The 11664-nt window shown below is 32.7% G+C and overlaps 1 non-coding gene across 1 annotated transcript; it reads left to right on the plus strand.

The window, feature by feature from the left end:
• Positions 1-11339: 11339 nt before the first annotated feature.
• LOC131183590 (small nucleolar RNA R71) lies at positions 11340-11446 on the plus strand. The gene has a single exon (XR_009151633.1). It is a non-coding gene; the product is annotated as a small nucleolar RNA R71 (small nucleolar RNA).
• The last annotated feature ends 218 nt before the right edge of the window (positions 11447-11664 follow it).

Consider the following 11664-nt stretch of genomic DNA (forward strand, 5'->3'; position numbering starts at 1 on the left):
TAATAAGTATTTGTAGAGTCTTCTAACTTTGTCTTTTATCTACTCATCTTAGGATTTTTTTAAAAAAAAAAAAATTAAGCGAGTTAAAATGACCTACTAATATGCATTTATATTATTTGTCTTTATTATTAATATATGTAATTTAAAAAAAAAATCAGCGAGGTCAATTAATCCAATTACAAAGAGGCAGCTCCGTCCCTGATCCGCACAGTTCCTCACTTGCATTCATACTTATTTTTATATTAGCTTTAGATTAATTAATTTTGCCGAATAAGCGTTGATTACTCAAAAGTCTATAACAATTGTGATGGATAGTTATACTAAAATAGAAGTTGAGATATTGAAACAATTTAAGAGCACATGACTGATAATTTTATTTATAAAGACCAATACCCCACCTGCAAGGAATAGTATAAGAAAGATGGCTGAAGCGCTGGCCGGTAGGCATAGCTAACTAGTAAAATAAGGTAATTAATAGCGATTGCAGCCCCGGTTGTACTTTCCCTTGCAATTGTTAGCATTTTCTGGTGTGAGGCAGTAGTTATTAGCTTCGCCACAAGGAAAAACTGGTTGACTCTTTAAAGGCTTGCCACCAACTAGAGGAGTAGCATCAGTAAGCATTCGACTAAACTCGGAGTCCATCATGAACTCAAAATCCATGTTGGTATCCCCTACGGAGAAGTGGTTGCCATCCGTCATCTTTTGAACACTAGCTCTGCAATGGCTTATGCTCAGCAGAATCAACACCACCATTGCTGCTACTATAGAGAAAAGCTTCATTCTGCTTCTTCCTTCCCCTTAATTTCTTGTATATCTCTTCTCTTGTTCTCTCTTACTATTTTCTGCTCTTCGTGTATAGTAATATAAATAATGGTGAGAGCGACTTAATCATTAAATCATTGGATCTTAATAATTTAACTACGAGTGGTTGCCAGCACTCAGTTTGGCATTATCTTCTTTTTCTTCATTTTTTATTTTTTGAATTTGACTGGCTGTTATTTGCAAGCTCAGCTGCATATAGGTTATAGACATTATTATTATTATTATTATTATTATTATTATTATTATTATTATTATTATGGATTTAAGATATAAAATATATATTGAAATCTATTTGTTAAACATGAATTTATATTTTTGTTTGTATTTTAAGTTGATGATGAACTCGATCGAGGTAAAAATTTATTAGTAAGAATTTTTCTTATCCAGTCTAAGCAATGATGATTTGAAAAATGAAAATTTAAAGAGTTTGTAGTAATTTAAAGAATCCAGTGAAAATTTTTATTTAAACAAATTTTCTTTTTATTTTTAAATTATTTTACAGTTTTTTTTTTTTCAATTTTATACGCTTTTCTGCCCTAAATTAATTTGAAAATTTCAGAGTTAATTAGCGGTAGCTCTTATCCCTTTTCATTTATTTGTTTTCAATAAACCCAAATCCATTCTTCACAGATCTGCATTTCTTCTTTCATTTTTCAATAAACCCAAATCCATTCTTCACAGATCTGCATTTCTTCTTTCATTTATTAATAATTCTCTTTTTTTATTCCTTGTGAAATTATTTCTCCATAGGAATTTTCTTATATAAAAATATCTCATTATTAATAAATTTTAGCAAATAAGCATGATCTCTTAAAATGCTACAATAATTGTGATGAATAGTTGTACCAAAACAGATGCTAGACATCGAAACAATAGATAATGTTCAAAAAAATCCTCAACTTTGATGTTTTTAACAATTTTACTTCAATTTTTTTAATTAATAAAAATATCCTAAATTTTAAATATTTTTACACAATTGTATCCTGCCATCCATTTTGTACGCTAAACTATTTTTTTAATAATATATCTTGAATTTTGATATTTACTACAATTAAACTCTAAGGTTAATTACTTCATTAAATGCTAACAAATCTCTAAAATTAAAACTAATTAAATTTAATTTCTTTTATTTATTTGATTAAAATATAATTTTAATTTAATTTATTTTATGTCAAAAATTCAATTAAAAACACAATTCTTTATAAGAATGATTTCTTTTTCTATACTATTTAAACCATCTATACACTTGCGATATTCTACATCATTCTCTCTTACTATTTTCCGCTCTTTGAGTATAGTATTATAAATAATGGGTGAGAGCGACTTAATCATTAAATCATTGGATCTTAATAATTTAACTACGAGTGCTTGCCAACGCTCACTTAGGCATTATCTTCTTTTTCTTAATTTTTTATTTTTTTGAATTTGACAGGCTGTTATTTGTAAGCTCAGCTGCATATTGGTCATTGTATTGTCTCACTTTGTTAGGGAGCTGTGAGCTAAACCTGTTATATTATCCACCCAAAATATATAATAAAATTCACTTATTAAATATATATTTATATTTTGAGTCTATAATAAATTCAGTCTAAAATTTTTTTTACTCATTCTAGGCAATGAGATTTAGAGAATGAAAATTTAAAGACTTTGTAGTAATTTAAGGAATCCAATGAAAATTGATTTAGACAAATATAAAGAATTTGTGTATATCTAAAGAAAGAACATTAATTACTCTGCTCCCTCTCTTTTTCCTTTTATTTTTTAAATTTGTTTATATCCAAATAATTAATTATTTTATTATTTATTTTTAGACCTAAACATTAATTAAATTAAATTAAATTTTTATAAAATTAATTTAATTAATTTAATTTTATAGTTTAATTAATTAATGACAAAGATAATTGATACGGTGTGTCCGCAAGTGCACGGGTCACAGTAGTATAGTTTTAAAAAATTGATATCGATCCCACAGGGAATTGTGCTTAAATTGGAAATAAAAGTATAAGCTAATTAGAATGACAAAAATTAAAAGATATTAAAAATAAAATCTAAAAATTAAAATTAAGACAAAAATTAAAGATGTAAAATGAAATTTGGAATTAAAATTGGTATTTGAGGAATTAAAACTAGATCAATCAATTAACTAAAATTAATTAAACTAGATTACCAAAAATTAATTTGAAATTTCTATTTATGAAATTAAGAAGAATTAAATCTAAAAAAAAATAAAGTAATTCTAGATATTGGATTTAAATTGGAATTAAATTTAAATTGGATTTAAATTGAAATTGCTATTTATGAGGTTTGGAGGATTTATATCTAATTTCAATGAAAAATAAATTGATTCTAGAGATTGGATTTTCAATATTGTTTGCATGTGATTTTTCCCTAATTTAGCCAAACACATGAGAATTGCAATTTTGAGGGAAATCAATTCTTAAATTTTTGAAACCTTTTTCAAGCATCTCAAAATTGGTTTTCATTAAATCAAACCTGTTTTCACGGTATTTCAAATCTAACAAAAACCCAATTAATGCTCTAATTGATTTTTGGAAAGTTCCCCTTAATCTTCTTAGCTTATTTCTAACACCAAGAAAATAAAGTTTATTGCAAGATTATCCATCCCCAATATTCACTTTTCAGTCCATCTATTAAGGATTAAAACTTAACTTAATGAGGGCCCATTCATCAAGCAAGGAAATAAGCACACAAGCAATAAATCAAAATATAACAATCTTCATTTAAATGGCTAAATCAGTTCAAAACCACAAAACAAATCAATATTTACAAACCCATCTCTAGAATCTCAATCAACTACTCACAAATCATTGTTTAAAGACAAACCCAAATGAAGAAATGAAGAAATAATGGAAATGTAAGCTAAAGGGAAGAAAAACCCAAAGAAATTGCAGAAGGATCTCTGCAGAAAAGTGCAGAAACGTGATCCTTGCTGCTGCTGGAAGAAGATGCAGAAGATGCTCCTCCCTTTCCCTCTTTCTATCTTTCTAAAAATGCCTCCCTTGCTCTCTATGCCAAGAAAATGATATAATGAGGCTTTATATAGGCTAAGGGTCTGCCCTAGAATGGGTAAAAGGGGGAAGGTTCCAGAGAAAGTGAGGTAAAAAGCTGGAGTAACGGAAATGCCACGTCAATTATTTCCAGTAAAAATGACATAAGCCGAGTCAGTTGTGTCGCGGGTTGTGTCGCTCTCGGCGTGAATATCTGACGATCGACACAACCTGCGACATAAGCTAATTCGGTTGTGCTGCAGGTTGTGTCGCTCTCGGCCATTTTTTTACTCAACTTCAAAATTTTTGCAATTCGATTTTAATCTCCTCCAATTGGCTACTCTGATCAAAATACATCAAATTTCTCCAGATTTAACCTACAAAACAAATAAATTCCAAAAATTAAACTAAGAAATGTGAAAATTGTAAAATTGACTAAATATATACTAATATCTAAAATAATAGCTATGAATAAGGGTAAATTATGTGCAAAAATTACTCCTAAATGATGATCTAAAATGCATGCATCAAATTCCCCCATACTCAAACTCTTGCTTGTCCTCAAGCAAAATTTCATTGAAACTCATTTGGAAGGGAATAGAATCAGTCTTTGAAAACACAAAATTCACTAATCCAAACTACCAACTTACCTCTAGCCACCAACATTCCAAATTCCCACCAGCAATTACAGAATAGCTAAGAATTAACCAATCAACCCAAGCAACAAATACCAACCAGCTACAAGAGTCAATTGTGCCAAAACAAACCTAAATGAAATAGATAGCCAATGCGTCTCAAATAGATGGTGAGTAATGTATGGAAGATTATATTGCCAAACCCATATGCAAGCATAAAAGATCTAACTCTACTAATGTAACAAGCATTTTTCAAAGAATCATTAGGTCTTTTTAAGGGTTGTAATGGGGTCTAATAGGGTAAAATTGTGGTTAACAAAGAAAGGGAATAAGGTAAACAAAATATGAGAATAATATTAATCATGAAACTCAAAGTGCATCTTTTTTTTTTTTTTTTTTTAATATCAAGAGGAAAGAAATTCACAATGAATCTCAAGTGCTATCACAATGATTATACAAAGGGACTACTTTTATAATATATTTTTTTATTTTGTATGTGTCCCTATTTCACGTCACACCCAAAATTACCTTTGGGATATTTTTGTGACTATTTATTAATTTTTTTTTATCAACTTTTCACAATTACTCTAGCACTTTTCAAGATGTTTCAATCCTCCAAGTTTTTTTTTTTTTTTTTTTATGCACTTAATTGCTAAAATATTATTCTCATAGATAGGTGGTAGTGTTTAGGTTTTATGGCTAGGTAAATGATTTGGGTTCCAAAGAAATTAGGGAATTAAGGTTCAAGGGGGTTTGCAAGGGTTAAAATGAAATTAAGGTAGGTTAAGGCTAAATGTGAGGTTTAAAATATGAAGAAATGCCTAAATCATATTCTTATTAAATGCAAGTTAAAAATTTCGCTTTGAAAGATCTAAGATGCTTGTTCTAGGAATGGTGAGACGACAATGACCATTTTCTTTCTTAAAGGCTTATCCAGACACTCAAAACTCAAAATAATTAATCAGAATCTGTATACCTAGATGAATGTATTAATTTTCAGCTATTAAGTAAGAGAAAGAATAATGCTTAAGACTTTGTACCCAGCTGGAACTTTCATTCCACTAACCATCTGAAGGCAAGTTGGATTGCTTGAATAAGTGGCTTATGGAATTCAAAGACTGGTTTAAAAATCCAAAAATTTTAAATGAACGAAATGCATGAGTGTAAATGTCAAGTCAATCTATATGTAACTAAGTATGCATAACTAAGTATATGAAGCTATATGCAATGTATGTGTGTGAATATGTACAAGTATGAAGTAATGAATGAGTATGTCACTATATGAAAAAGAAAAATAATTTTTGCAAAAAATTTACCCTCTCCCCCATACTCAGAATGAACATTGTCCTCAATGTTAAAATAGTGCAAGGAATGGGATAATTTGCCTATATGTGCATAGAGAATTATTACCCTGTTGCATAAGCGATAGCACAACTTGTGTTGAAAGTGACACAAGCTGAGATAAGAAGTGTTACCTCATTGAAGTGCAGCCAATTTAATTAGATAAAATTTGGACAGCTGCTGCACTCATTACAAAAGAAACAGTACGATGGAATCCATTAAATCAATTAAACTCAAAAAGTTGAAATAGGAAGTTAAGTTCAAAAATGTAACCATCAAGTGTGAATTCGAAGTAGCACATAAAAGCAAGTGAGCAATGTACTAAAATCATAAAATAAAAATGTATTTTATGAGGAACTAAAAAAAACTGAATAAGTAAATGGTTCAAGTAAAATAAAAACAAAACAAGCAAAATATTAACTAAACAAGTTCAAAATACTAATTAGTTAAGCAACTAAAATAAAGACATGAAATGTTTTTTTTTTTTTTTTTTTTTTTTTTTTTTTTATTATGCTCATTTGCTTGCAATGCATTGCATCCCATCTGCACAAGGAAATTAGAACAATGTTAAACTCTGAATAAGGAGTATAGAAAAACTTAAAACAAATATATATATGAAAGAAATAAAGAATCAATGAAAAATTATGAGTTATGCCCAAAAATGCTAAGTTTAGGTCTTTAGCTTGACCATACTCACTCAAGATGTTATGGAGAATGAGAAAGATAGCAAGTTGCTATCTTCTCAATTGGCTCACCAACTGAATAGGGCCTCAACCTTTGCCCATTTACCTTGAAATTACCAGATTTTTCACCAAAAATTTCCACAGCACCATGAGGTAAAACTTTCACAATTTTGAATGGACCTGACCACCTTGATTTTAATTTTCCTGGAAAAAATTTTAACCTTGAATTGAATAAGAGAACCAAATCTCCTTCTTTAAAGTCCTTTTTCTTGATATGCTTATCATGCCATTTTTTTGTTCTTTCTTTATAGATCTTAGCATTTTCATAAGCATCAAGTCTCAATTCTTCTAATTCATCAAGTTGCAAAAGTCTTTTATGTCCAGCAGCTTGTAAATCAAAATTGATTGCTCTAATGGCCCAATAAGCTTTATGTTCTAACTCTACGGGCAAATGGCATGATTTCCCAAAAACTAACCTATAAGGTGTAGTTCCTATGGGGGTTTTAAATGCTGTTCTATATGCCCAAAGAGTGTCATCTAATTTAAGGGACCAATCTTTTCTGGACTTATTGACAGTTTTCTCCAAGATTTGCTTGATTTCTCTATTTGTGATTTCTACTTGGCCATTTGTTTGAGGATGATATGGTGTGGCAATTCTATGCTTTACCCCATATTTTCTCATCAATTTTTCAAATTGGTGGTTGCAAAAATGGCTACCACCATCACTGATTATGGCACGTGGGGCACCAAACCTGGTCAAAACAAATTTTTTTAGAAATTTCACCACAACTTTTGCATCATTGGTAGGTGTAGCAATAGCTTCTACCCATTTAGATACATAGTCCACCCCTACCAAGATATATTTATTCCCATAAGAAGATGGAAATGGCCCCATGAAATCAATTCCCCATACATCAAACAATTCAACTTCTAATATGGACTGTTGGGGCATCTCATCTCTTTTGGAAATGTTGCCTACCCTTTGGCACCTATCACACTTGCTTACAAAGTCTCTCACATGTTTAAACATATTAGGCCAATAGAAACCTGATGTCAAGACTTTTTCAACAGTTTTTGAGACACTAAAATGACCACCATATTCAGAGGAATGACAATGATAAATAACATCATTTATTTCTTCCTCTGGTATACATCTCCTAATTATTCCATCATTACATCTTCTAAACAAAAGAGGTTCTCCCCAAGAATAAAATTTAACATCATGCAAGAATCTTTTCTTTTGCTGCCAAGATAAATCAGGTGGCAAGACACCACAAGACAAGAAATTCACAATATCAGCAAACCATGGAAGTGTAGAATTCAACACATACAACTGCTCATTCATGAAAAACTCATCAATTGGCACAATTTCATCATCTTTATTTTCAGTTTTTATCCTAGAAAGGTGATCAGCCACCACATTCTCAACACCCTTTTTATCTCTTATTTCCAAATCAAATTCTTGAAGTAATAAAATCCATCTAATCAACCTAGATTTAGCTTCTTTCTTGCTCATTAAGTACCTTATTGCTGCATGATCAGTGAAAACTATTACCTTTGAGTTGACCAAATAAGAACGGAATTTATTGAGTACAAATACTACCGCAAGGAACTCCTTTTCAGTTGTGGCATAATTAACTTGAGCTTCATCAAGGGTTCGGCTTGCATAGTAAATGGCATAAGGTTTTCTATCTTTCGCTGCCAAGGGCGGCTCCAACAAAGAAACTCGCTTGCATCACACATGATTTCGAATGGCAAAGTCCAATCTGGGGGTTGCATGATAGGAGCTGTTGTTAAGGCCGTCTTCAACCTGCAAAAAGAAACCATACAATCTTGATTAAAATCAAATTTAACATCATGATTCAAAAGATTTGTTAAGGGTTTAGCAAGTTTAGAAAAATCCTGAATAAATCGCCGGTAAAACCCGGCATGTCCAAGAAAACTTCGCACTCCTTTGACAGTGGTTGGAGGGGGCATTTTTTCAATAATTTCTATTTTAGCTCTATCCACTTCAATTCCCCTATTTGAGATTAAATGCCCTAAAACGATTCCCTCTTGGACCATAAAGTGGCATTTCTCCCAATTCAACACCAAATCATTATCAGCACACCTCTGCAAGATTTTAGACAAATTAGTCAAGCATGAATCAAAATTAGTGCCATATACTGAAAAGTCATCCATGAAGACCTCCATAATTTCTTCAATAAAATCAGAAAAAATGGCCATCATGCACCTTTGAAATGTGCCCAGTGCATTACACAATCCGAATGGCATCCTTCGATAGGCAAAGGTGCCATAGGGACAGGTAAAGGTAGTTTTTTCTTGGTCATCAGGATGTATTGGAATTTGAAAGAAACCAGAATATCCATCTAAGTAACAAAAGAATGAATGCTTGGCTAATCTTTCTAACATTTGATCCATAAAAGGAAGGGGAAAATGGTCTTTTCTTGTAGCATTGTTCAACTTCCTATAGTCTATGCACATTCTCCAACCTGTAACAGTTCTAGTGGGTATCAATTCATTATTCTCATTTTTAACAACTGTCACCCCACCTTTTTTTGGTACAACATGCACAGGACTAACCCACTCACTGTCAGAAATAGGGTAAATAATTCCAGCAGCTAGTAATTTTAGGATTTCCTTTTTCACAACATCCTTCATTGTAGGATTCAATCTTCTTTGATGTTCAATGGAAGGTTTACTATTTGGCTCAAGGAAAATCCTATGCATACAAACTGTTGGACTAATTCCTTTTATATCATCAATTGCATAACCCAAAACTCTTCTATATTCTCTCAAAACTCTCAACAATTTTTCTTTCTCAATATCAGTCAAACATGCATTAATTATAACAGGATATGTTTCATTTGGTCCAAGAAAAGCATACCTGAGGTTGGAAGGAAGAGGTTTAAGATCTACCTTTGGGGCATCCTCTACCTTTAATGATGGTGGTTTGATCTCCAAATTTTGCACTCCTTCAAGTTGAAAAATTGTGGCTTCAGGATGTGGTGGAGAACTCTCCAAGTGTTGTGCAAAAGTAGCCATGTTATGATTATCATCATTAATGCTCCCACCATGGACTAAGCAATTTTCAAGTGGGTCTTGTGGATAGCTTTTTCTGAAATGCTCTTGAACAATCTCATCAATAATGTCTACCCGCAAACAAGACTCAACTTCTTCATGTTTCCTTTTCATGGCTGGATTGATGTTGAATATCATTTGATCATCTCCCACTCTAAGTGTCAATTGCTCACCCTTCACATCAATTAATGCACCAGCTGTTGCCAAGAAGGGTCTTCCCAATAAGATAGGAACTTTTGTGTCTTCTTCCATATCCAAAATGACAAAGTCCACCGGAATGTAAAATTTCCCAACCTTGATAGGCACATTTTCAAGAATGCCTTCCGGATACTTAATTGAACGGTCAGCCAGTGAAAGATACATGTTTGTGGGCTTCAACTCTCCCATATTCAACTTCTCATATATTGAAAGAGGCATTAGGCTGACGCTAGCTCCAAGGTCACATAAAGCATTTGCCACACAATTATCACCAATATGACAAGGGATGGAAAACACACCCGGATCTTTGAGTTTGGGAGGTAACTTCTTCTGAATTATAGCACTGCATTGCTCTCCCAAGTTGATGGTGTCATAATCTTCTAGCCTTCTCTTGTTGGAAAGAATCTCCTTCAAAAACTTGGCATAACTTGGCATTTGGGATAGTGCCTCAGTGAATGGCACATTGATATACAATTTCTTTAGCACTTCAAGGAACTTGCCAAATTGTTTGTCTAGTTTATGCTTGATGAATCTTTGAGGGTAGGGAAGGGTGGGTTTGTTAGGTCTGTGGGATGTATGGTTTCTCTCCTTCATCTTGCTCACTTTTGCTTTCTTCTTCTTTTTCATTTTTCTTGCTCTCAACTGAATTTTCTTCTTTTGTGCTCTCTTTTTCTTCTCTCTTGTTTTCACTCTCTTGACCAACTTTTTTACCACTTCTCAAGGTTACAACCTTACATTGTTCATGAGGGTTTTGTGGTTGGCTAGGTAGTTTCCCATAGGAATTGCTTCCTGATGAGCTTGCTTGTTGCGCCAATTGAGTCTCCAACATGCGGTTGTGGACTTGTAATTGATCCATGGTTTGTCTCATGTGTTGCATTTCTTCCTCCAATTTGCTATTCATCTTGCTTTATTCAGCAAAAAATTTCTCCATCATGTTCTCCAAAGATGGCTTCGGTTCATGGGATGGAAGGGATTGTTGTGCTCTTGCTTGATATCCAGGTGGTGGCTGCCTTGTGGGCTGAAATTGAGACTGAAATTGAGGCTTGTTCTGCTGCATATACTGCTGGTTATGAGCATAATTTGAGCTTTGGCCTTGTTGAGCAAAAGTTGCTTGTGGTCTCCATGTTGAGTTGTTCACATTAGAATAAGCATTTCCCATAGGTTTCTGTTGATAACCTCCTGCATAAGCAGCTTGCTCCTGCAAATAATCATCTCCATAAGAAGAGTAATCAACTCCACAACTTTGAGTTCCATCTGTGAAGGCAACTTGTTGCATAGTTGTAGGAGTTGAGTTTGTTGTCTTTGTGCAAAAATCACTAAGAAGCTGAGTCAACTGATCAAATCTTGCATTCATGTAGCTAACTGAGTCAAGTTCATAGATCCCAGCTTTCTTTGGCTCAAGTGCTCTAGGATTTCCCCATAAATGGGTATTATGAGCAATCTTCTCTAAAAGATCATAGCATTCTTCACTTGTCATTCTCATGAAATCTCCTCCTGCTTGTGAATCAATTGTGTTTCTTATGGCTGGAGTAACTCTGGTGTAGAAATTCTGAACAATCATCCATTTGGGTATTTCATGATGAGGACATTGCCTTTCAAGCTCCTTAAATCTCATCCAAGATTCATACAAAGTTTCATCATCCCTTGGTTTAAAAGCTACCATCAAATTCCTCAAATGAGTAGTTTTCCCAAGTGGGAAAAATTGAGACAGAAAAGCTTGAGATAGCTGCTCCCAAGTAGCTATAATAGCTTGTGGGAGTGAATCATACCACTCCAATGCTGAATCCCGAAGAGAGAATGGAAATAAGGTGAGCCGAATAACTTCATCAGAAACTCCAGGTTGTCTTTGTGTACCACATATCATCAAAAATTTCTTCAAATGAGAATGAGGATTTT

This window comes from Hevea brasiliensis, chromosome 9 (assembly GCF_030052815.1).
Source record: "Hevea brasiliensis isolate MT/VB/25A 57/8 chromosome 9, ASM3005281v1, whole genome shotgun sequence".
NCBI lineage: Eukaryota > Viridiplantae > Streptophyta > Magnoliopsida > Malpighiales > Euphorbiaceae > Hevea > Hevea brasiliensis.